The sequence below is a fragment of the Odocoileus virginianus genome, chromosome 15, assembly GCF_023699985.2.
Source record: "Odocoileus virginianus isolate 20LAN1187 ecotype Illinois chromosome 15, Ovbor_1.2, whole genome shotgun sequence".
Lineage (NCBI taxonomy): Eukaryota > Metazoa > Chordata > Mammalia > Artiodactyla > Cervidae > Odocoileus > Odocoileus virginianus.
Genome location: NC_069688.1, coordinates 24,817,911 through 24,844,804, shown reverse-complemented (window position 1 = coordinate 24,844,804; position 26,894 = coordinate 24,817,911). Strand labels below are relative to the sequence as shown.

The 26,894-nt window shown below is 42.4% G+C and overlaps 1 protein-coding gene across 1 annotated transcript in view; it reads right to left on the bottom strand.

Annotated features, from left to right (window-relative positions):
- The window catches only part of GDAP1 (ganglioside induced differentiation associated protein 1), a 49,246-nt gene that overhangs the window by 19,167 nt on the left and 3,185 nt on the right, over positions 1–26,894 (bottom strand). The window lies entirely within an intron of this gene.

The following is a 26,894-nucleotide window of genomic DNA, read 5'->3' as shown; positions in this document are numbered from 1 at the left end:
AGTCAGTGTATGGCAAAACCAATACAATGTTGTAAAGTAAAATTAATTGATTAATTTAAAAAATTTTTTAATTCATTTAAGTATTGTTGGTTTATAATGTTGTGTGTGTTTCTGCTGTACAGTAAAGTGATTCAGCCATATGTGTGTGTGTGTGTGCATTCTTGTTCATATTTCTTTCCATTATGGTTTATTACAGGATCAAATATAGTTCCCTCTGCTATGCAATAGGATCTTGCTGTCTACCCCTTCTATATACAATAGTTTAACACCTGCTAATTAACACACAATTTTTAGAGCAGAATTACTTGGGTTTGTTTCCTAGTTTTTCAGTTTTCCCAATTTACGAAGTAGTGATAATTCTATTTTCCCCATAAGGTTTTTGTGAGAAATAACTAAATACAATGTTAAACACTCAAAACAGGCTAGCATGTTGTAGACACTAAATATTATGTACAATTTCAGTTGCCTTATAAACATTCTCTTTATAACCATGGTCAAAATCATAATTTTATGATAATCTAGTCATTATTATACACTTCTCAAAAATCAGCAGAATTTCTCTTTTAGTGAATATGTATTAATGTGACCATGAAATGAATGCTTGTTATAATTCATCCAGCAAATATTTATTGAGTATCTACTGTGTTCCAAGCATTGTACTGGGTACTGGAAATACAAAGATGTATAATTCCTCACACATGACACCCAAGATGTAAGTCTGTTGGCAGGGACAACAAAATAAATAGATGACCACAGTGGAGATGAGATCTATCAGTCTTAACAGGAAACACAAGTACTAAGAGAAATGAAAGGTCTAAAAAAGGCCCCTAGAAGAGACAGAAATCTCATGAGGTCCTTCCTCTCCTTTACAACACTTTGTTGGTCTCTGTAATTATTGTTTAAAGATTTTTATAGCATCTCTTTATACCCTTGCATGCATGCTAAGTTGCTTCAATCATATCCAACTCTTTGGAACCCTATGGACTGTAGTCTGCCAGGCTCCTCTATCCATGGGGATTCTCCAGGCAAGAATACTGGAATGGGTTGCCATTTCCTCCTCCAGGGGGATTCCTGACCCAGGATCCAACTCAAGTCTCTTATAACTCTCGTTGGCAGGCAGGTTCCTTACCACTAGCACCACCTAGGAAGCCCGTTTTTATGTGAAAGTCACTCTGTAGCTTGCCAGGCTCCTCTGTCCATGGAATTCTCCAGGCCAGAATACTCTAGTGGATAGCTGTTCTCTTCTCCAGGGGATCTTCCCAACCCAGGGATTGAAAACAGGTCACCCACATTGCAGGCAGATTCTTTACCATCTGAGCCACAAGGGAAGCCCCTTTATACCCTAAGTGAATTCAAATGCTACAGCAAAAGTGATCCTTACCAAATTTGTTTATCGATTCACACTTCAGAGCAGAAGAAAAAGCAAAACTGTGACATCAGTCAGAGTGGGGTTTAAACTCCAGCTCCACTCTTACTCTGAGCTCTCCTGCACCTTCACTTCATCATGTGCAAAATATGAGCATCTATGTGTGCCATGGCATTCGCTGAGAGACTATGTATAAAGAGTAACCAAAAGTGGGGTCCAGCTGCTTGCCACTCAAAAGCCAATAAAGAGGCCAGGTTGGTGGGAAGGAAAGTTTTATTTTGGATGCTTGCAACAGTTGGGAGAGTGGGAAACAGGGGCCCACCTGTCCAAAGGCCAACTTCCTCCCCTCCTCCCACCCCGGACTATCAAGGGGCAAGACCTTTTAGGGGGCAAGAGCTTTTATAGACAGAAGGGCTGGGGTGGCAAGGGGTGGCTACATGCCAAAACAACACAGTCATCTCTGATAGTCATCTTGAAATTGGTCATGCAGTGGTCTGACCAACATCATCTTGATTGTTTTAAGTACAGTTATTCTTCAGTTTCAGGGTCAGTTTGTTCCCACTTCCTTGCCCAGTTCTCAGAATCATGGCAGCTTATGTCATGGTTATAGTCTGGTCATCAGGTAGTTAACTCCTTCCACCTGGTAGGGGTTTCATTATGTATAAGACAGCTCCCAGGATATGGCTCAGAATATTATCTATAGCCCTTGAGCAAGAACTAAAGGTCCTTGACTATGCTTAATGGCTAAACTATTACTATTATTTGGTTTCCTTTGACTGCTTTCCTTTGTTTATACATGTTCTCACTTCTCTGATTAAACTTATTCCTTGGCTCAAGTTATTCCACAGGCAAAAGGCAGGCAGAGGACATGGGGGCAAGGATCATAGGATCCTGTTCCATTTCAAGAGCACTTAGCATGTTGCCTGCAAAACAGCAGTTGATAAAAAGAATTTTTGGAAAAGCCCCTTCATGGTCTTGCTCTTCTCTCCTTAGGCCTCAAAATGTTTTCACTAGTCACTGAGAGAGCTACAATTCAAACATGACTTTTTGACTACTAGGCAAGTACTGCTTTCTACAACACTATGCTAGCTTTACACCAAAGAAAGTTGTAGACTTTCAAGCTTTACACAGCTGGAGTAGACATTAGGGAAAATACAGCCACTTTCTTGAAAAGTAGTCCACACAGATATACAGGTATATACATGTCTGTTAGAACACAAACTACCATATCAAACTACTGCTCACATGTCTTTCTTGTGCATTAGACTTTGAGCCTCAGAAGGTCAAAGACCCAGTATTATTCATTTTAGTGTCCCCAAGAATCCAAAATAGTGCTTTGTACATAAAAGATGCTCCCAAACTGCTTATTAATTGAGAAAAAGAGTAGCTAACCACCATCACCGGTAGCAGCGGTGAACAATGACAAAGAACAATAAAGTGTAGCCTATCTACTGCTCTAAAAATTCTGTGTAAAGGTAATTTCATTTGACAAAATTCAGTACTTACAAATCCGGACAGTGGATCATGGCTCAGTAAATTGACTGTTTTTAATGTTAACTTTAAAATTTTTTACTTATTTATTCTTGGCTACACGGGGTCCTCATCGCTACACGAGAGCTTGCTCTAGCAGGAGCTCCTCTTCGCTGCAGTGTGAGGGCTTCTCGTTGCGGTGGCCGTCCCGCTGAGGCACAGGCTCCAGGCGCAGGGGCCTCAGTCGTCGCGGTGCACGGGCGCTAGGACGTGGGCTCAGTTGGTGTGGCACACAGGCTTAGGTCCCCCTCAGTGTGTGCAATCTTCCCAGAGCAGGTGTCGAACCATATACCCTGCACTGGCTGGCAGGTTCTTAACCACTGGAATACCAGGGCAGTCCTACGTTAATATTTATTGAAATTCGTCATTCATTTAAATATTTCTGAGAGACTGAAGTTAAAATGGATTTAATTGGTACTATGAAATAACAGTTCACTTACTCTCTCTGAACCTGAGTCACCTTACCTATAATTATGATGAAAATCTACCAGATATGCTGGATACACAGATCAACTCAGTTTGGAAAAATTCCTTGAGCTAAACAATGATTTGTGCACTTTCCTTTATGTCTTATGCTTCAGTCAATTTCTAAATTACCATATAGAAGTATTATAGCTGAATGATGTATATATATTTAGGCAGTTGTCATTATGTAAAGTTCTATTACTGACATTACCTATTTTGACAGGTATTAGGTAATTCATACATATTTGTAAACATCTTAATGTATGTCAGCTAAGCCAGAGATCTTGAAACCTTCTCACAAACTGAACTACTCCAGGTTTCTGCTTTTTAAAGTACTTTTATGAATGACCACAAGAGGTCTCTATCTTTTTAAGAATAATCAATCCCTTGCCATTGTTTTTTCTTTTTTTTTTTTCTTGACAAATAAGAAAACTGAAATGGCGATATTCTTCAGAGAATATATATGACTAATTAAGCTATCTAATTCAAAATGAAATTTTCCAAAATTAGGGGAAAAAAGCTTTTATACATATGTAAAAAATAGAATATCTCCACTTTCTCCTGACAATAGCTACTAAGCACCCACAATCTATTTTGCCTGCCCTGTCTGACCCCTGCCAGTTTTCTGACCCATGTGAATAGCATAGGATTTGTAATTGATATATTACAATTACAAGAAGAAAATGGGGTAGAGGTCCTTATTTGGAAATTATTTTCAAGAATTTTTATCTCAAATGTGAACAATTCCTGTTAATTGATATTCTCAAGCATCTACAAAACTAATTGTCTAATTGAATGAGATAAAAGTTGGTTCCTCAAAAATACACTGATTTGATCATATAATTGCAATGGTTCCAACTAGTCTACCAAAGCACTCATCAGCTCCTATACTTATTGTCCTTCTTGAAGTATGGTCCCTTGACAAGCAGATCAGTATCATCTGGAAACTTGTTAGAACTGCCGATTCTACTCTGAAGGTGGAACCCAGAGTGTTTTTAAGGGCCCTCCAGGCTTTTCTGATGCACGTTAAGTCTGAGAGCAACCAGTTTAATGTATAACTGATGAGTCATCTTAGTTCTCAGCCCCCAGCTTGCCCCATTGGTAAAATTTGTAGAGCCAAATAGTGCCTGTATGTCAAAGGCTGTCTTATGGTATCTGGAAGAAAAAAAAATTTGGAACCACTTCTACAAAAGAGCATGGTAAAAATCCCAGGAAGCCAAGCCACCAGTTAGAGTTTACAGGTGCAAGATGTCAAGACTCCTTTGCTTTCCCCTCCAAAAATGTAGATTACCCCCTGTGGGCTTCTAGACAAAAGCCTCAGTGGACTTAGAACAGACCAGACCATCTTCTGAAACTCCAAAATGCTTCCTCTGGCTCTCTCTGCATCCCAGAGTCGTAAATAATACCAAGTGCAACTTACTAATTCAGGAGGATCTCACCATGAGGTTACTGTAAATTTATATTTCATTAGTTTCCTAGTTTCTCAAAGAAACACTACTAATGTTAACAATGCACTAAATTCTTTATTTTTTAGTAGAAAATTTGTTTTGAGCCATAATTCTCATGGAAAGGATTTGACAGATCTGTCCACCCTATCTCACCCATCTCTACTGTGATGAATGGTGTACATTTCAGAATAAACATACATGAACATGGACCAGTGTACAGTTAAAGGGCTTCCCACATGGTAAAGAACCTGTCTGCCAATGCAGGAGGCACAAGAGACGATGGTTCAACCCCTGTGTCAGGAAAATCCCTTGGAGGAGGGTACAGTAACCCGCTCCAGTATTCTTGCCTAGAGAATCCCCACGGACAGAGGAGCCTGGTGGGCTATAGTCCATAGGGTCCCAAGGAGCTGGACACGACTGAAGCGACTGAGCATGCACATATACAGTGAAAACAAAGATACATTTGCACTATATGGTTGATAGTATTTTTTGGCGTGTTTATTGTGCAACAGGATCTATGTTGAAGACTTTGTATGTGGACTCTATTGTAACACTTGCGAACTCCCCTAGAGTAGGGGAGATATCCTCCCTGTGTGTTAAATGAGCACAGAGAAGTCAGGAAATTTTTCAAACTCACATAAATAAGAAAGCACCAAAATTGCAACTTAGCTTCCCCACACCACCATATTCATTTCTGGACTTCACATTGTGCTCACTGGAGTACATCACTAAAAAAGTACTTTGGTGATTGCATTAGTATTAGTGAATATCACTTATGAGGGTAAAGAAATCAAAGAGAAAACAAAAAGGAGGCACTTAGCAGCTTGCTTCACTGGTATTTGAACAGTATCACCAACATTGCTTTCATTAATGTTACAGTAATACAGAGACCTATTCATAACTGTTTGCACTGATGAAAGCCTCAAGGATATTTAGATGTGAAAAAACAAGCATATTCCATAGAGGATACTTACTGCTTATGGCTGAAATTGCATTTTGATTAGTTATGTTTCCTGAAGTTAATGTTTTCTTATTAATTTACAGTGGGCTCAGGTACTGATCATCCTTTCATCCTAACCAATTGCCTTCTTCAAAATGGAAGATGGGCATCCCTGGTGGATCAGATGGTAAAGAATCTGCCTGCAATGCAGGAGATCTGGGTTTGATCCCTGGGTTGGGAAGATCCTGTGGAGGAGGACGTGGCAACCCACTCCAGTATTCTTGCCTGGAGAATCCCATGAACAGAGGAGACTGGCAGGCTACAGTCCATGGGATCACAAACAGTCAGATATGACTGAGCAATTAAGCACACACACAGTGGAAGATACTTTTCTTCCTGTTTCTCAATAAATAATTCAAGTCGTCTTCTAGGACACCTCCTTCTGTCACTTTCTTTGTACATTTAAAGGACTCTTTCCAGGCATTTATAATCATTTGGCATTTATCCTGGTAATTCAAATCAGAATATTTAATAATACACTGAAATTTCTTTTTCCAGTGTCCTTGCTTTTGTGTTCTTTTAGTCACTAAATAATAAGCAGAGAAGTTAATTTATGCCCCCATTGTCCCTGGCCACATGAGAAAAATGGCATTAAAGCTCAGAGATATGAGCTTTAAAGAAAGAAAAGTAAAAGTTACAAAGATTGCTCTAAGTCGGATTTTGCTTTGTGAATGTATAAATAGGACCAGATAAGGTTCTGGGCAGCAACAGATCCCAGGCACCAAACTGTCATCTCTGTTCCTTTGGCACCGACTTCAACACACTAGCGTGGTTCTTTTTTCTTAACCACCCAGCGTCACCAGGGACGTTGAGAGAACAAACACGACAGCTAGTGCTATAAAACTACTTCATTTATCTCTTTAGTCTTAGTAAGATCCTAAAGAAGCATGAGATAATAGTGACAATAAAACACAGCGCTGAAGTTTACAATCAGACACCAAAGTCTAAAGCAACATTTCCTTTCATTTTTTACATACTGTATTTTCTGAATAAAAGCAATATTGTGATCCATGGAGAAAGATTCATTTAAATCCTAAGCACGCAGAGTAACTGAAACAGATGAAAGCATGGAACCGAATCTGTGTTTATGAAGCTACATGAGGAGGGACTTCCCTGGTGGTCCAGTGGCTAAGACTGTGCTCCCAATGCTGGGGGCCCAGGTTTGATGGCTCAGTGGTAAAGAATCCGCCTGCCCATGCAGTAAACGCATGAGACTCAGGTTCAGTCCCTGGGTTGGGAAGATCCCCTGGAGGAGGAAATGGCAAGCCACTCCAGCATTCTGGCCTGGAAAAATCCCATGGACAGAGGAGCCTGGCGGGCTACAAGCCATGGACTTGAAAAAAGTGAGACATAACTGAGCGACTGAGCATGCACGGAACTAGATCCCACATGCTGCAACTAAGAGTTCGCAGGCCACAACTGAAGATCCTGCATGCCACAGCTAAGACCTGGAACAGCCAAATAAATAAATAAAAATTGAACATTAAAAAAATAAGCTACATGAGGGAGACAGGTGACACCGTGAAGCTGTTTCCAGTGACTTATTGCATGACATTCAGGACTGGTTGGAGAGACCAAATGAAAGATCCAGAGAGAAGGAGCTGGGCTTTATATAAGAAATGAAATCCTTTTAGAGCAAGAAAGTTTAACAGAAAAAGGAAAACTCATCAAATTCAGGTGATGCTTTAGTTTTTAAAACACATGGAAAAAAGTCAGGACCATATATTAGCTTAAACTGTTTTCAGCCTTAAAAAAAAGCTATTTCTGTATGCAAGTTACGAAAATGGAAAAGCCCGATTTGACCAAATCCACGTGGCCAAAGAATGTAAAGATGGCAAAACAACAAACACCCAGAGACGTGGCCATGTATCATATGAAACTGAAGTATACATGAAAAGGGACGTGGTAAGATGTAGCACTCGGAATTGCAAAAATGGTGAGAACCCAGTGCTCAGTCTGCGAAGGGAGACCAGGGAGGTTTGAAGGCGAGGATATGCTGCTTCCTCCAAGACCTGCTGCGGCAAAGGTGCTGATTCTGTACAATGAAGTGGCTGAAATCCGATGGGCGCGCTTTAAATAACTGATGACCAACGAGAGCCCTCTTATTCACCTTCCTCGTTACGCATGTGCCTTGACGGCCACGGCAGCTGCAGATAACAGCGAGTTCTCAGGCAGACATGCGGGGAAGTTCTGGGCTCAGTTCTCCAGAGCCCTGAGCCAGCTGTCCGGAAAGCCGATTTAGAACGAACCTATGACCAGAAGGGTGCTGAGTCCCCCTAGCTCCGCGGTGGGCTCTGTACACCCCCACCACCCACCCCTCTTCTTTGTATGCTAAGTCACAGCTCCAAAATCAAGCCGCTCGGTCAGCATCAACTTCTGTGCATGTTTCCTCCAAAGCCCTCAGCCAGCTCCACAGGGCCAGCAGGCGCTGGGTGCCGCAAATGTGATCCCGTCTGTCGTTTCGGCCTCAGCAGAAGAGCGACATGACCATATTTATTGCTGTTGCTATTCTAGGGGCTGGGTGACGTTCTTCTCCCCTTGTGGCTGAGCCCGTTCATCTTTCACCACTCCCTCCAAGTCTGCAAGGCTAAAACCAGGGATACAAATAGATTCTATCAGGAGGAAAGTTAAAGCAAGAAGTTCTGAAGTATTCCTGAACCTATTTGCTTTATGGCATGAAAAGTTATAAATTCTGCCATTCTGTATTTTAAACGTGTACTACTAGTATCCCATTGTTACCATAAGCTGCTACTGATGGTAACTTTGCTAAAGAAAGAAAACATGAATAAAGGTGGTGGGGAGATGATCTGGCTGATAAACATGGCTTGGAAATTTGGCAAACATTGAATTTTCCACTGTTGAGTCTTGGGAGTGTCCACATGTTACCAGAACACTTGAAGCTTTCTGCTTGCCTCAGACTCTTCCTTACTAAGCCACTCCTCTTTTGTGACGCGAAAGGGACTAATTGACAAGCCACAGAAACTCCTATTAAGGATACAATGGTGCAGGGCACAGGTGACAGGGCTCCTAGAAAGTAACTATATACAGACTTTCTAAATGAAGAACTTAGGTACATAAATAACTAATTACCGCATGTGTTACACGCTGCACCAAATGAGAGGGAGTCTGTCTTTACCACTGACCCCTATTCATTACCGATGGGTCAAATCTTCCACTGTAACTCGTGATCACTCTGTGTTTGGGCTCACCTGGCTGATCCATCGTCTGCCCTTGGCAACAGTTCTCTCTCTGGCTTTGCTAAAATGACTCTTCGGATTCATGTGCCCTGCTGCAATTCCACTCTGTCACATACAAGGCAGCAGAACATTCTAGGGGAGGCAGTGGGTTGCAGAGGTAGGTGCATGGGTCCTGGAGCCAGCTGCCTGGGTTTGAGCCCTGGCTAGCTGCTGTGGGACCTCATTAAGCCTCCACTTCCTCTGTAAAATTAGGATGATAGCAGTAATCGCCTTCCAGAGCTGTGGTGAGAATTAAATAGGAGAAGAATACATATGTAAACACATTTAGAAAAACTAAAAGCCTGAGGACAGGAGCTGTGCTGTCATTTTATCTGCAGGGAAATTTAACCTCTCTCTAGCATGTTTCCTTTGGCTCAACTGTAGCTGGTCTTCAAACTGTCTGTTCACTCTCAAAATCACAGTATGCAATTGTGCTCCAGTTTGGGAGATTTCTGGCTGTCTCCCTGCGAAATGCCTTTCCAATATCCAGGGTAGTATCTAAAGTGCACTCTCAGCTGACAGCTCAGCTAATTTTCACCTGAAATGTCCATAAACTATAGGAGTATTTCAGTAAAAGCCCTCACAAGGCCTGGTTCTTCTCCTTAAGAAAGTGACACGTACATTCCCTGTAGCTCAGATGGTAAAGAGTCTGCCTGCAATGCAGGAGACCTGGGTTCCATCACTGGGTCAGGAAGATCCCCTGGAGAAGGAAATGGCAACACACTCCAGTATTCTTTTTTGGAGAACTCCATGGACAGAGAAGCTTGGCTGGCTACAGTCCATGGGGTCACCAAGGGTCAGATACAGATCTAAGTGACGAACACACACAGACACACAGACACACATGTATATCTATGGAGAATTCCATGGACAGAGAAGCCTGGCGGGCTGCCAGTCTGTGGGATTGCAGTCAGACAACTGAGTGGCTAACGCTTTCACTTTCACTTATATACATACACGTCACAATTATGGCTTTTTTGCCCTAATATGATTTTGGTCTTTCTTCCCCCTTTCTAGGTGCATATTTCTGGACCATCACACCTCAGCTATGTAAAAATTGAACTGTTTTATTTCTCTAGGACCACTTAACAGTTCTGAAGACTCATTACCACTGATAGTGGAAAATACTCTTAATTTTGTCCCTTTTGGTGTAACTGAGTCCTTCTCATAGAATACAGATCTCTGGAGAAATATTCAGTCACTCTTCCCCCTCCCTCTGGTGGTGGTAGGGAGGGTGGGGAATGGCTCTCATTTTCTGTTGGTGTACAATTCGCCTGACCTCAAGAGATGGGCATCTGGTTTGAAAACAATCCCCTGGTCCTCACTGGTCTCTCACAAGGTGTCTTGTGCAGCTGGATCTTTGAGACTTGACCTCTGGCCTTGCTGCATGTGCTGAAGGGTTCGTAACTGGCCAGTCCTTCCAGCATGGTCAGGCACCGGCAGTGTGTGGCCACCCCAGCCCTCCCCCACAATGCTGACTCTGTCTGGCCTCTAACTGATCCTCTGACATTCAACCATATCTTCCATCCAGTCCCTGCCTTTGTGACATCCACCTAAAACCTTAACTCTCACCATATGAAGGAAACCCATGAGCAATCCACTTGCTCGTAATTCTCACCAGCATTGAGTCAGGGGAACTCATCTGTGGCTTCCTCCATATTTCAACCCCCAAGCAGTAGAGCTAGAGAGACCGAGGAGACCTGTTGTAGTTAAGGTTCTCCAAGAAACAGACTTTGAGATTCGCCTAGAAAAGGTTTATTGGCAAATGTTCTCCAGAACAACACTTGGAAGAGAGTGCGGGAAGCTGGATTGAGCAGAAAGAGAAGTGAGGATTGCCAGGGACTTGCAAAGAAATGGATTTTGCTGGCATCTCTGAGCTGGGAGGGAATCTAATAGTTGTTCCAATTGAGACATGGGGTCTAGAACTTTACACGCCCACAGTGGACTAGTCTTGGATATGTGCTGCTCAGTGAGCTCACCTGACCTTGAGCTAAGGGGCCTTCTTCGGCTAAGGGCAGTGAGTGGAGAGGGCTTCCCTGGCGGCTCAGTGGTAGTAAATATGCCTGCCAATGCAGGAGATGTGGGTTTGAACCCCAGGTCAGGAAGATCCCCTGGAGAAGGAAATGGCAACCCACTTCAGTACTCTTGCCTTGGAAATCCCAGGGACAGAGGAGCCTGGTGGGCTATAGTTCATGGGGTCACAAAAGAGCAGACACAGTTTAGCAACTAAACAACAATACCAGCCAGATGTGAGGCTTCAGCTGCCAGGATTCACAGCAGCTGGGGAAAAAGTACCTGGTCCACATCAGTGTCTACTGATGTCTAACATGCCTCTGTCCTAACATGCCTGTCCAGCGTTTCTTCCAACTCTCTGATGAGGTGCTGCCACCCATCTCCCCAGACATCCAGGAAAGAAGTAGAATATGCAACCCTTCCGCCTCTGAGTCTCTGTATACCTGGGAATATGTCTTAGAATTTTCACTCCCATTCATCCTCTCCCAGACCTCTCCAAACTGCTCTGATATCATGGCCTGAAAGTGGAAGTGTTAGTCATGTCCTACTCTCTGCGACCCCATGAACTGTAGCCTGCCAAGCTCCTCTGTCCATGGAATTCTCCAGGCAAGAATACTGGAGTGGGTTGCCATTTCCTTCTGCAGGAGATCTTCCCAACGCAGGGATCGAACCTGGGTCTCCGAAGCTGCAGGCAGATTCTTTACCGTCTGATGTCATAGCCTACATCCTCCCTAATCCACGTTTCACAGTAAATGCCTTGTGTTCAAGTCCCCAGTGGGTAACTTTGGGGAACCCCACAAATGACGCCTTATTCTCAGCAAAGCCTGAATAGTACACATATGAGGCTTGGCATGTTTTTCTTAAGTTAAAATTTGATTTCAAGCTGAGTTTCAAGTTTAGTTCTTTGTACCGTGCCCACCCCTCTCTCTGAAGCAATGGATATTATTGATAGTGAAAGACTTTAACACCCTGGAACAGGAAAACTTTGGTTGACGTTTCATATATATTAACCTAATCAACTTACAGTGATATACTACTTGATTTTCTACCTTATCAGAAAATGCACATTTCTTTTCTTGGCTGCTCACAAACTGTTGAGAGCTCTCAGCTTTACAGAGCCCCTACTCAAAGTTCTTTGGGAGCTACTCTATTTTTTTTTTTGTCCATCTAATTTAAATTACAAGCCCAACCAGATATTCTGATAAGAAATTTACTTTTCCTTAAGAGAAAGGAAATACTTCCATAGCATTGTTAATAACTGTATACATTTCCACCTTTTGGGGGGCTTCCCTGGCGGCTCAGTGGGTAAAAAATCTGCCTGCAATGCAGGAGACGTGGGTTAGACCCCTGGGTCGGGAAGATCTCCTGGAGGAGGGCATGGCAACCACTCCAGTACTCTTGCCTGGAGAATCCCATGGACAGAGGAGCCTGGCAGGCTACAGTCTATAGGGTTGCAAAGAGTCAGGCACAACTAAAGCAACTGAGCACCCCACCTTTTTTTTTAAGGGTTAAAAATTACTTTCAGTAACTGACTTACGTAAAATTAAAACTTTATAACACAGAAAGAAATCACTTTCAGTACAATCGTTTTGGTAATACGAGTACATGAAATGATCATAACTTCAAATGCAATTTTTCAACTTTGAATATTTTTACACACTTGTATAGAAATAAACTCAAAAAACCCAGTCTTAACTAGCCCCAGATTCCAATGCGACAGTAACACATCAGTGTTTTCTTTGATGCGCTGCACCCCTCCCTGTCTCCCACACAAAGGGCTCTAGTGCTACAGCAGCGTTGCCAAAGTGGAAGCTGTTGTTTCAAGTTCTAAGAACCAACTTGGCACGGAAACCTTTCTTCCACTTGCACACTAGATCCAGAAACCCAGTGATGGACCATGAGAACCAGAATGATGCATCTCAGCCAAGTCTGCCTTCCTAAACATTGGGATATTTTCATTTCCTGGGGCCTAGATTGCTTTCTCTAGTTCCAACAGAAAAACCTGATTTATTTTACACAGATTTTGGTAAAGAGAGGCTCAGAGATTGCAGCTTAGGTCTCCCAGATCTCTTAATAATTTCTTCCCACACCCCATTGGATAGGTTTGTGCACCTGACTTGGGAGGCTAATGCTGTAAGCCTTTTTCAGCCAACTGGCCAGGAGGCAGAGACATCTCAGACGCCTCTTTCTAATCTTGTCTGTCCTGAGTACCATAGCGGGAACCATGGGGACTTGTGACCGCACCCAGGTTGGTCTCTCCTTACACTCAAATCTTAATGATCCCTCTTGACCCTACCAAACCTTGGATTCCACTGATCCCTTTTTAGAATGTTGGAAGGAACAATTTATTCTGTCTCCATGGCTCTATGTGAGGATGAATAGTGTCCTTTTTTCCCCCTCCTCTAGGAAGTCTCTGGGAATAATTGGCTCTCATATTTGAAACTGTTTTCCAACTCCTATGGGAGTTCACTCATGTATCCTAGGGGGTCTGGTAATTTTCTCTAGGTTTTTCATCTCTTTGGACAATCACTTGGTTTTGGCGGTTAAGCTTGTGTTTATGCTCAGGCAGACATTGCCATTGAGTCTTTCTACTTTAATTGTTTCTAAGTGAGTAGAGAGAGACCTCATATGTAAATGATGTATATCCATCAAGTAATAGCCAAATGGTGTGCCAGTACTCTGTACAAAGAAAGACTTCCTAAGAAATCCTATAGACGAGTCCTCAACAGCATCTGGCAGGATGCCTTTACTGAATCAGGAGAAACTGTGACTCCTTGGGCAATGCTATAAAAAAATTTTTTTTTAATGCAAGCAGTAATCTTATTTCATCAAAACATCATCTGTCGCATAAAGTTCAGGTTGCTAATTTCAAAATTACTTGTTCTTAATTTATGTTGGTTGTATGTTGTAAATAAATTCTAAGCAGACAGAGGTATACCTTATCTGATCGTTTATATATTTAAGTACATGTATATAATGAATATATAAATACGTATAAAATTATTGAAACTAGCATGGGCAAGAGGTCTGGATACATTTTTGCTTGTCTTCAAAAACTATTGATGCATTTCTCAAGTTTGAAAAACACTGCTCTGTAGCAGCAGTTGGTGGGGGGGGGTTACATCTTGCTTCAGGGAATCAGTAATGAGGGGCTGGTTTTAATACCCTTTTCATATTTTCTTTCCAATACTACCCTTCTTCCTCATTTCCTTTCTCTGCCCTACCCTGAGCTATGGGGGAAGTGGCTAGACAGTCATCCTTTTTTACTAAGCTCTTAGATCACAAGGCCTGGTGGCTGCCTCCCTCTCCACCAACATCTCTTACCACGATCCTCTCCCTTGCTCAATGAGTCCAAACACACTGTCCTGTTTTCAGTTACTTCAGTGCGCCAAGATCTTTCTACCCCAGAGTTGTTTCCCCTTCTCCAGCTGATCTCCAACTTAATTTCCAGGCCATCTCCTCCTCATCCTTCAGAGCTCAGCTAACATGTCACTTTATTGTAAATAAACCTAAAATGTACATTGAACCACAAAAGATGTCAAATTGCCAAAGTAATCTTGAGAAAAAAGAAGAGAGCTGGAGGCATCATGTTCCCTGACTTCAGACCATACGACAAAGATACAGTCATCAAAACAGCATGGGACTGGCACAAAGCCAGACACATAGACCAGTGCAACAGAACAGACAGCCCAGAAACAAACCCACACACCAAGGGTCTGTTATTCTATGGCAAAAGAGGCAGGAATACACAACAAAGAAAAGAAAATCTCTTCACCAAATGATGTTGGGAAAACTGGAACAGATATATATAAACGAATGAAATGAGAACATTAATACCACATACAAAAATAAACTCAAACAGGATTAAAGACTTAAATGTAAGAGTAGACACTATAAAATTCCTTGAGGAAAACACAGGCAGCACATTCTTCGACATAAATCGCAGCAGTAATTCTTTGGACCTGTCTGCTAAAGTAAATAAAAGCAAAAATAAACAAATGGGGCCTAATAAAAGCTAAAAAGCCTAAAAAGCTTCTGCACAGCAACGAAAATCATTGCTAAAACAAAAAGACAACCTATAGAAGAAAATAATTACAAATGATATGATCAATACAGGATTATACTCTAAAGTCACTGGGAAAGGAATGGAGACCGCAAGTCCACCAACTGCTTTGGTTTAGAATTATCAGATTTTTGTTAAGTTCTGGGTCTCAAGGTCACCTAATTAATGACTTCTTTTACTGATAATTATTCACTGTCTATTGTACACTTACCCTGAGCAAGCATTCACTTACATAGGGCTTTTAAATTTTGCCTTTTAAACAATGTGCCTTTTAAACAATATTGTTTACAATTATCAAAGCACTTTGAGGAAGAATTCATATGAGAAACTAATATTAGGATCACTAGTATCAGGAAACTTTGAATTCATTTTATCAGTTTATGGAATCTAAGGTAGCCTCCATGAGGCTACATGACCCTACAGTAATGTTTCCCTGAAGACTCAGAGTATTTACTAAAATCACAGATTCCAGCTCAAACCCACTGAAGCAGAATTCACCAAGGGAGAGACCTGGGCATGTTGTTTATTTAACAAGTGCCCCCTGATGACTGACATCAGGGGAGTTTGGAAAATTGTCCTACAGACATGATTCTTCATCAGAAATACATTAGGATGTAGGGGAAGCTCTCAGAATGTATGTGACTGAGCCTCTTCAAGAGATTTTTGCCAGGGAAGAGTGGAGCCTGGACAAGCAATGAAAATGCTCGCCACGGAACTCTTACCTGCACTTTAATGAAGTATCTGTACTGAAGGAATATTAAGTATGGATCGGAGGTGGAAATGAGGCATAATTTAGCGTGGGCTGTAACATTCAGGAAGGAAATGGAGGTGCATACTTCTTTACAGAAGTAGCAACACATTTAGCTCAGCAACCATGCCAGGATTGATACAACGGCATACAGTTCAGTTCAGTCATTCAGTTGTGTCCGACTCTTTGTGACCCCATAGACTGCAGCACACCAGGTTTCCCTGTACATCACCAACTCCCGGAGCTTATTCAAACTCATGTCCATCGAGTCGGTGATGCCATCCAACCATCTCATCTTCTGTCATCCCCTTCTCCTCCTGCCTTCAATCTTTCCCAGTATCAGGGCCTTTTCAAATGAGTTAGTTCTTCACATCAGGTGGCCAAAGTATCGGAGCTTCAGCTTCACCATCAGTCCTTCCAATGAATATTCAGAACTGATTTCCTTTAGGATGGACTGGTTGGATCTCCTTGCTGTCCAAGGGACTCTCAAGAGTCTCCTCCAACACCACAGTTCAAAAGCATCAATTCTTTGGTGCTCACCTTTCTTTATAGTCCAACTCTCACATCCATACATGACTACTGGAAAAACCATAGCTTTGACTAGATGGATGTTTGTTAGCAAAGTAATGTTTCTGCTTTTTAATATGCTTTCTAGGGTAGTCATAGCTTTCCTTCCAAGGAGCAAGAGTCTTTTAATTTCATGGCTGCAGTCACCATCCACAGTGATTTTGAAGCCCCCCAAAATAAAATCTCTCACGGTTTCCCTTGTTTCCCCATCTATTTGCCATGAAGTGATGGGACTGCCTTAGACATGCCTAAGACATGATCTTAGTTTTCAGCATACAGTTGGAAGTCTCTAAATGTCCACTCTGTCACACTCAACGCAGAGAAGCTATGAATTATTCCATCAGTTGGTGAGTCAGAAGTTGCTCCAGCCATCTGGATCACGCAGTCTTTTACCATCTGGGAGACTAAGTTTTAGAGAGTCCTTAAGTTTATTAGGTCCCCATGTAGCTCAGCTGGTAAAACATCTGCCTGCAATGCGGGAGACCTGGGTTCAATTCCTGGGTCAGGAAGTTCCCCTGGAGAAGGAAATGGCAATCCACTTCAGTATTCTTGCCTGGAGAATCCCATGGGTAGAGGAGCCTGGCAGGCTTTAGCTCATGGGATACTAAGAGCCAGACATGACTTAGCACTATCTTTCTTTCTTCTTTCTAAGTTTATCAGGTCCACTCACTGCTGTAAATAGGTTACTATTTCATATGCCAAAGGGAAGTTATGTTCAATAACATATAAAGGATTGACTTTTAAAATAGTAACATGCAAAAATGTTGAAGATTGACATTTCAATGTAGTTATTAATAGGTAGCACAATTTCAAAGTGCAAGATAAAAACAAATGAAAATGTTCTTTAATGAGCATGGCCATTCCCATCCCCTTAATTTGTATCTTTAGAGGGTTCTCCCCCAGCCCATCCTCCCCTACAGGTTTTTACATAGATACAAGTGCAGAAGGGAACAGTTCATGCAAAGATGGGTTCGATAAAGGACAGAAATGGTATGAACCTAACAGAAGCAGAAGATATTAAGAAGAGGTGGCGAGAATACACAGAAGGACTGTACAAAAAAGATCTTCATGGCCCAGATAATCACGATGGTGTGATCACTCACCTAGAGCCAGACACCCTGGAATGTGAAGTCAGGTGGGCCTTAGAAAGCATCACTATGAACAAAGCTAGTGGAGGTGATGGAATTCCAGTTGAGCTATTTCAAATCCTGAAAGATGATGCTGTGAAAGTGCTGCACTCAATATGCCAACAAATTTGGAACACTCAGCAGTGGCCACAGGACTGAAAAAGGTCAGTTTTCATTCCAATCCCAAAGAAAGGCAATGCCAAAGAATGTTCAAACTACCGCACAATTGCACTCATCTCACACGCTAGTAAAGTAATGCTCAAAATTCTCCAAGCCAGGCTTCAGCAAAACGTGAACCATGAACTTCCAGGTGTTCAAGATGGTTTTAGAAAAGGCAGAGGAACCAGAGATCAAATTGCCAACATCTGCTGGATCATTGAAAAAGCAAGAGAGTTCCAAAAAAACACCTATTTCTGCTTTATTGACTATGCCAAAGCCTTTGACTGTGTGGGTCACAATAAACTGTGGAAAATTCTGAAAGAGATGGGAATACCAGACCACCTGACCTGCCTCTTGAGAAACCTGTATGCAGGTCAGGAAGCAACAGTTAGAACTGGACATGGAACAACAGACTGGTTCCAAATAGGAAAAGGAGTACTTCAAGGCTGTACATTGTCACCCTGCTTATTTAACTTCTATGCAGAGTACATAATGAGAAACGCTGGGCTGGAAGAAGCACAAGCTGGAATGAAGATTGCCGGGAGAAATATCAATAACCTCAGATATGCAGATGACACCACCCTTATGGCAGAGAGTGAAGAGGAACTAAAAAGCCTCTTGATGAAAGTGAAAGAGGAGAGTGAAAAAGTTGGCTTAAAGCTCAACATTCAGGAAATTAAGATCATGGCATCTGGTCCCATCACTTCATGGGAAATAGATGGGGAAACATTGGAAGCAGTGTCAGACTTTATTTTTGGGGGCTCCAAAATCACTGCAGATGGTGACTGCAGCCATGAAATTAAAAGATGCTTACTCCTTGGAAGGAAAGTTATGACCAACCTAGATAGCATATTAAAAAGCAGAGACATTACTTTGCCAACAAAGGTCCGTCTAGTCAAGGCTATGGTTTTTCCAGTGGTCATGTATGGATGTGAGAGTTGGACTGTAAAGAAAGCTGAGCACCGAAGAATTGATGCTTTGGAACTGTGGTTTTGGAGAAGACTCTTGAGAGTCTCTTGGACTGCAAGGAGATCCAACCAGTCCATCCTAAAGGAGATCAGTCCTGGGTGTTCACTGGAAGGATTGATGCTGAAGCTGTACTTTGGCCACCTGATGCAAAGAGTTGACTCATTGGAAAAGACCCTGATGCTGGGAGGGATTGGGGGCAGGAGGAGAAGGGGATGACAGAGGATGAGATGGCTGGATGGCATCACCAACTCGATGGACATGAGTTTGAGTAAACTCCGGGAGTTGGTGATGGACAGGGAGGCCCGGCTTGCTGCTATTCATGGGGTCACAAAGAGTCAGACACGACTGAGTGACTGAACTGAACTGAAGTACAGAAAAATTCAACAGGTTACTACACTATTCTGTATATTGCTTTTACCCACTTAATAGATCTTGGGGATTTTTCCATATCAGTACACAGAGAGCTTCTTTATTCTTTTTTAAGAACCATAAAAATCTGATTTTCAATTCAATTTTGTTAAGTTCTAAAACAGACTTTCTTTTTTTTTTTTTTTAGTGAAGTACAGTTGATTTACAATGTTGTGCCAATCTCTGCTAAACTACAAAAAGAGTCAGTTATACAAACCTATACATTTTTTCATATTCTTTTCCAATATGATTTATCTCAGGATATTGAATATATTTCCCTATGCTATACATTAGGACCTTGTTGTTAAGAGTTTGCTCCTACCAATCCGAAATACCCAGCCCATCCTCTCCTCTCCACCATCTTTCCCTTGACAGCCACAAGTCTGTTCTCTATCTCTCTGAGTCTCTTTCTCTTTGGTAGACATATTTTAGATTCCACATATACATGATATCATATGGTATCAGGCTTTCTCTGACTTATTTCACTTAGTATCACAATCTCTGGTTGTATCTATGTTGGTGCAAATGACAATATTTCACTCTTTTTATGACTGAGTAGTATTCCATTGTGTATATGTACCACATCTTCTTTATGAATGCATCTGTTGATGGACATTTAGGTTGTTTAATAGTTTGGCTCTTGTGAATAGTACTGCTATGAACATAGGGGTGCATGTACCTTTTCAAATAATACAGCAGACTTTCATCTCTCTTTGACCATGGCCCACCTGTTAATGTAAACATGTTTATGTATGTGCTTATTTTTGGAAGATCACTGGGTGTATCAGTTTAGAGCCTCCAACAAGCAGATGTCAGAATGGAATGAGACATACAAGAGATATACTGGGGTGAACATATGTGAGGGATAAGACCAAGGGAATCAGGAGTAGGTGGGCAGAGTCTTTGGGTCACAACACAGGCCTGAAACCTATGAAAGGAAAGAGGGAAGAAAGCATAATTCAGTAGGGGGAACTCAAATTGCTGTGTAGCCTGGCCAGGTCAATGTCAGTGGGGAACATTTCAGCCAGGTCAGTGGGGAGCACAGAAAATACAAGCCTGGCAGAGGAGGCCTGTGTTGAGAAGGAATGGCCCAGCTCAAGCAGTCCCACTGTGCTCAGGTATTGGCTGGAGACAGTCTAAGTAGAGTCCTGGGTTTTCAGTGTCCCTTTCCTGAAGGCCATTGACATGTGGCCCAAAACTCTTTACACTCAGTGCCCATTCCTACATGTTCATCCACATGTCTGCTCTACCACCATCCAGTCCTCTCCCTTCCAGACCTCTGACCAGATGGCCAGGTTGTTGGCCATTGCTCAGAAATCTACATATGTCCCCACCTCAGGCCACTTTTCCTTTCCCATAAAATAGATAACCAGGTTCAGCACTCACAGCTCTGTCCCTTGCAAAGATTTTCCCTCTCTATAATATTTTCAACACCCCTCCTGAGTGGAGTTATAATGCAGCCTTCATTCATTTTCAGCTTCATTCACATAATAGCCTGTCCATCGATAAACCAAGTGTGGCTTCTCTTCCTCCTTCAACTGGTCGAATAGAACCCCAGTCTTCCCATAGGTGATGGTGGGTAAGGGATTTAGTGAAATCTTAGGGCACATGGGGCTCTGGAAAATGTGTTTTTGCAGCTTTCTTGTGTCCTTTGGTTCTGCTCATCTTGATCCTGGATATACCATGTTCGTCTTACAACAGACGGCAACTGGATTTGTCCATCTTCATATTGTTCGGGTATTTTTCTGCAGATCACCATTACCCTTTCTGTGTGCTATGGTTTCGTCCAACTTTGTCTTGGCAGGTTCAACAGGACCCAGCTCACACTGGGAAATTCTAAAGTAATAGTCACTTTCTATCCCACAGTCAAACATTCCTTCTTTTTTTCCCTTTTTTTTTTTTTTTATTTTGCTGAAGTCAAGTAACTGTTTCTCAAAAATTCTATAATTCTCTTCTGAAGATTCTATGGCCTTGCATCTGAGCTCCATAGACCTGCATTGTGATCTCTCCACTAGGCCTTGCCACAATCTTCACACTGCATCTTTTCTCACCACCTACACCAAACACTAACACCAAAGGATCTGCCTGATGATATGGCCCAAGAGGCAGGGCTGCTAGTACCACAGCCCTGGCCTCCTGCAAAATGCTTTCCTGCTCTGAGCCCTCTCGAAACTGGCAGCCTTCATTCCATGTCATTCAGCATGTAGACTGGAGCTGTTTCTAAGTGTGATATTGCTCCCAGAATCCAAGAGGCCTACAAGGTGCTCTACTTTGTTTTTTTCCTCTTTGTCTTTTTCTGGGGGGTGGGCTGGGGTCAGGGGGGAGTTATATATCAGAGTTTATGAGATCCAGCCATTTGCCTTTTACTTTTTTAATATGTGTTTATGTACTTTCGGCTGTGCTGGGTCATTGTTGTTGTGTAAGCTTTCCTCTAGTTGCAGAGATGGGGACTACTCCCCAGCTGCAGTAGACAGCTTTTCACTGTGGCGGCTTCTCTTGTTGCAGAGCTCGGGTTCTAAGTGCACGCGCTCAGTAGGCAGCACACAGATTCAGTCGTCGCAGTTCCCGGGCTCTAGAGCACAGGCTCAGTAGTTGTGGCACACGGGCTTAATTGCTCTGCGGTGCGTGGGATCTTCCCAGATCAGGGATGGAACCGGTGTCCCCCACCCTGGCAGGCGGATTCTTCACCACTGAGCCACCAGGGGAGCCCTGCCTTTACATTGAAGGGGCTGTCCGGGCAGAGCACAGACTTGGTATGAACACCACAGCAGATCTGAACTTGCAGCAGCTGGAGGCTGCCTGCCAAGTTCCCTCTGGACTGCAGGTTCTCTGGGAGGGAGATCTGAGCTGTGCGCCCCCAAGGCACCCCCCCACCCCGGAGCGTTCCTCCTCCTGAGTAAGCTTTAAAAAGTGCTTGCCATGTGAAAGTGAAAAGTGAGACGCACGTGATGACAAACATTCTAGAGTGTGTTTAAAGCAAGGAAGAGGAATTGAAGTTTTACCTGGAATGCAGTCAGTATCTGAAGAATCCACCAGGTCTCTGAGGTGTGCGTGCCGAGGTGGTAGGTGGGCTGGGACTGCAGCACTTGGCAAGGATGCGGCCTTCCCCAGTGGTGCTCAGTCAGGGGGCCGCCTCTTCTATTATCGGCCATTGTTTCAAATCCCATCTCAGATCTCTTGGAACCATTCATTCCCCAATTATATTATACATCTCTTTCCTGTCTAATAATGGATTTTGCTTTTTTCTCTCCTTTAAGGATCAGTCACTTGGCAACTACTTACTCCTTAGTTGTGCTTTCAGCAACATTGTTCACCTCCCTTCTTTTTTTAAATAACTTTTTAAATTGCGGTATAGTTGATGTATAATGCTGAGTTAGATTCTGGTGTACAGCAGAGTTATTCAGTTATATGTATATGCATTCTTTCTCATATTCTTTTTTATTATAGGTTATTTTTAGATATTGAATATAGTTCCCTGTGCTTTATGGTAGGACCCTGTTGTTTATCTATTTTATGTATAGCAGTTTGTACCTGCCAATCCCAGACTCCTAATTTACCCCTCCCCCTTTGAGAGGTTTGTTTTCTATGTCTGTAAGCCTGGTTTCTGTTTTGTAAATAAGTTCATTAGTATCATATTTTAGATTCCACATGCAAATGATATATTTGCCCTTTTATGTCTGATTTACTTCATTTAGTATGATAATCGCTAGGTCCATCCATGCTGCTGCAAATGGCATTATTTCATTCTTTTTTATGGCTGAGTATTATTCCATTGTATATATCTAACACATATTTATCCATTCATCTGTCTATGGACATTTAGGTTGCTTCCATGTCTTGGCTATTGTAAAAAGTGCTGCTATGATCATTGAGGTACCTGTATCTTTTCAAATTAGGGTTTTCTCCAGATATATACTAGGAGGGGGACTGGTGGATCATATAGTAACTCTATTTTTAGTTCTCTAAAGAAACTCCATTCCTGTCTCCATAGTGACTGCACCAATTTACATTCCCACCAGCAGTGTACAAGGGCTTTTCTCCACACCCTCTCCAGCATTTTTATTGTTTGTGGACTTTTTAATGATGGCCATTCTGACCACTGTAAGGTGATACCTCATTGTGGTTTTGATTTGCATTTCTCTAATAATTAGTGATGTGGGCATCTTTTCATGTGCCTAATAGTCATCTGTATGTCTTCCTTGAAGAAATGTCTAATTAGATCTTCTGACCATTTTGACTGGGCTGTTTGGGTTTCTGTTTATTGAGTTGTATGAACTATTTGTATATTTTGGAAATTAAACCCTTGTCAATTGCATCATTTGCAAATATTTTCTCCCAGTCCATAGGTTGTCTTTTCATTTTGTTTATGGTTTCCTTTGTGTGAAAATGCTTTTGATTTGGTCCCAATTGTTTGTTTTTGCTTTTATTTCTATTGCTATGGGAGATTGACCTAAGAAAACATTGCTACAACTTACATCAGAGAATGTTTTGCCTATGTTCTCTTCTAAGAGTTTTATGGTGTCCTTTTATATTTAAGTCTTTAAGCCATTTTGAGTTTATTTTTGCATACAGTGTGAGGAAGTGTTCCAACTTCACTGATTTACATGTGACTGTCTAGTTTTTCCAACACCACTTGCTGAAGAGACTGTCTTTTCTCCACAATATACTCTTGCTTCCTTTGTCAAAGATTAATTGACCCTAGGTGCCTGGGTTTATTTCTGGGCTCTCTATTCTTTTCCACTGACCCAGATGTCTGTTTCTGTGCCAATTCCATGCTGCTTTGATTACTGTAGCTTTATGGCATTGTCTGAAATCTGGGAGGGTTATGCCTCCAGCTTCCCTGCCGCCGTGTCCCAGCCCCCCCACCCCACCCCCCCAGGACTGCTTTCACAATTCTGGGCCTTTTGTGATTCCATATAAAATTTATGATTTGTTCTGGTTCTGTGAAAAATATCATGGGTAGTTTGATAGGGATCACGTTAAATCTGTAGACTGCTTTGGGTAGTGTGGCCATTTTAACAATATTAATTCTTCCAATCTAAGAGTATGGGAAAACTTTCCATTACTTTAAATCACCTTCAATTTCCTTCTTCATGGGATCTTTCAGACCCAGGGATTGAACCCAGCTCTCTAGCATTGCAGGCAGATTCTTTACCATCTAAGCCACCAGGGAAGCCCACTATCCATTTTAAGTCTCTTTAATCTGTTATAACCTTTTTCATTGTTAGACCTTTCCTGAACCCCCTGTGAGCCTCGTTGTTGGACACATATGCTGTCTAAGTCCAGTGGACCTCTGCCCACTAGAAAAAACAGGCAGAGACCACAAGGGACAAATGATGGGAAGAACCAAAGAACTGCCCTTGAGACTTAAATAAGGCTCAGCTGATGTTTTTTATCAGAATTAGACTATTTCTAAATTAGACTCTTAGCCCCTAGGGCAGGGTTGCCTAGTTGTATAAAATAAGCCAACAAGTATCCAGTAATCACACAAAATTTGGACACCATGAAGCTAGTGTTTTGGACACAAAAGATAGCCTAAGGAGACTAGAAAGGGATCAGAAGAAAAACACACAGGAATGAGACAGCTGAAGTGGGAGGAGAGAGGGTGGGAGAGGAGATGTGAGCTAAGGGATGTGGGTTTTACAGCAGCCGAGGGAGGTAAGTGTTCACCAGTATCAAATGTGCAGCTGCCACTCCGAGCAGGAGGAGACCTGAAGCGGTGCCACTGGAGCTGTCAACTGGGAGGCCCCTCAATGGCTCGGGCAGAAAAGAATTCACCCGCAACGCAGGATATATGCGTTCAACCCCTGGGTTGGGAAGATCCCCTGGAGAAAAGAATGGCAACCTACTCCAGTATTCTTGCCTGGAGAATTTTACAGACAGAGGAGCCTGGTGGGTTATGGTCCATGGGGTTGCAGAGTCAGACATGATTGAGTGACTCACTAATGTCTGGACAAGCTGCCCTAGACTGGTGGGGGAAGAACCCACATCAAGTGGTATGAGGAGAGGTGGGGAGGAACGTAACCTACTCATTCAAGGAGGTGTGAAGTTTTGAGGACAGGAGACTTGAGGTGAAAACGGGACCAGGAAATAAGGGTTGTCTTAACATGGTAGACATACAAGTATCCAGTACATACTACTGGATGGAAGGAAAGAAATTAAAGTATATTCAAAAGAGAAGGAATTGCCCCAAAACTTGGAGAGGAAAAAGGACATCTTTGCCTCTGGGATGAGGTGGCGGTGAAAGGAAGAAAATGAGAACCAGTGGAAGGTTTAAGAGAGGGAAGGTGTTCCCATGGGTTACCACTTTTTCTCCAGGAGGAAGAAGACAAGTAGGAAACAACTGGGGCTGAGAAGGGCTTGAGGACCATAATGGGCTTCTAGAGGTTTCCTGGGAAGAGATCTGCCATGCAGTGTGGAGGGGTTGGTCTGGGGTTTGCCACCCATGATTTGCAATAGCAACTGGTACATGTTGTGATTATCCCCAGAAGGAGCTTCCTATCAGCAAGGGAGGAGAAACTGATTCAGGCTTGAGGGCTGGGCAGGCAGATGAACAAGGAGGTCACTATGGAAAGGAAAATGCAGTGGAAAAGATGCACTAGGGTTCTTCAGGCAGGATAGGGAAGGGCCAGGAAGACATGAAGGGCATCAAAGGTGTGAAGACTTTGCTAAGAGTTCATGCTTGTTCAGTGAATGGGAAGGACCAGCGAGCGTTGTCAACGAGTGAGATTGTCAAGTTCTAGTCTTCAGCACTGACCTGTGTCTGAGTCAGAGAAAGTCCCAGGTTGTGTATGAGGGCTTTAAGATAAAGGCCATGATGCTGAAAAAGGCAATGGATGGTGAGGCCAGGTTGAGGTAGCCTGGGACAGTGGAAGTGACAGGAGGTGGGGGAAGAGCAGATAAGCCACTGGTCCTGGATGAACACGGAGACTGATCTAGAGAAGATGTATTTTCTGAAATACACAGCACAGAGCAAGTTTCTGGCTTCCTAAAGAGTGGGCTAACATGAATAGTACAAGTCTCAAAGGGAGGGGCTCCTGAAAAACAGCTTTCAGAAGCAGAGCTCACAGATCACAGTTGGCCCTCCTTATGCTGCATCAAACTCAACATACACAGATTCCACCAATCACAGATCACAAATATCTGGGAGAAAAAATTCTAGAAAGTTTCAAAAAGTAAAGCTTGACTCTGCTGCATGCTGGCAGCTATTTATATAACACTTGCATTATATTGGTGATTATAAGTAAATCTAGATAGGATTTAAAGAATATGGGAGGATATGCATAGGTTATACACAAATACGGTGCCATTTTATATATGGGACTTGAACACTGTGGATTTTGGTATTGAGAGGGGTGGTTCTGGAACCAATATTCCACAGATTCTAAGGACAACTATATCTACTTATTGACTAATTTACTGTTCGTTCTTGACCTGTATTAACTGCCTACTGAACATCTCTAAGATATATTTCTGGATCATCTGTTGCGATATGAACCTATCTCCCCAACCTCTATAATTTACTCTTCTTCCACCAGTTCTTTAATTCTAGATAGCAGCATCACTATTATCCAGGTAGCTGTTCTAAAACATAAAAAGGTCATCTTTACCACCCCTTACAGTCTCCACCTAACCTGCCTCCTCCCCCATTTGGAAGCTCTCACCCACACGCCAGTAAAGATGGTAATAGAGTCAGACAGATTTGATTTAAATTCCAGCTCAACCATTTCTACCTCGAATGATCCTGGGCACAAAACTGTCCTTAAACTTTATTTTCTTCTGTCGTCGTGTTAGT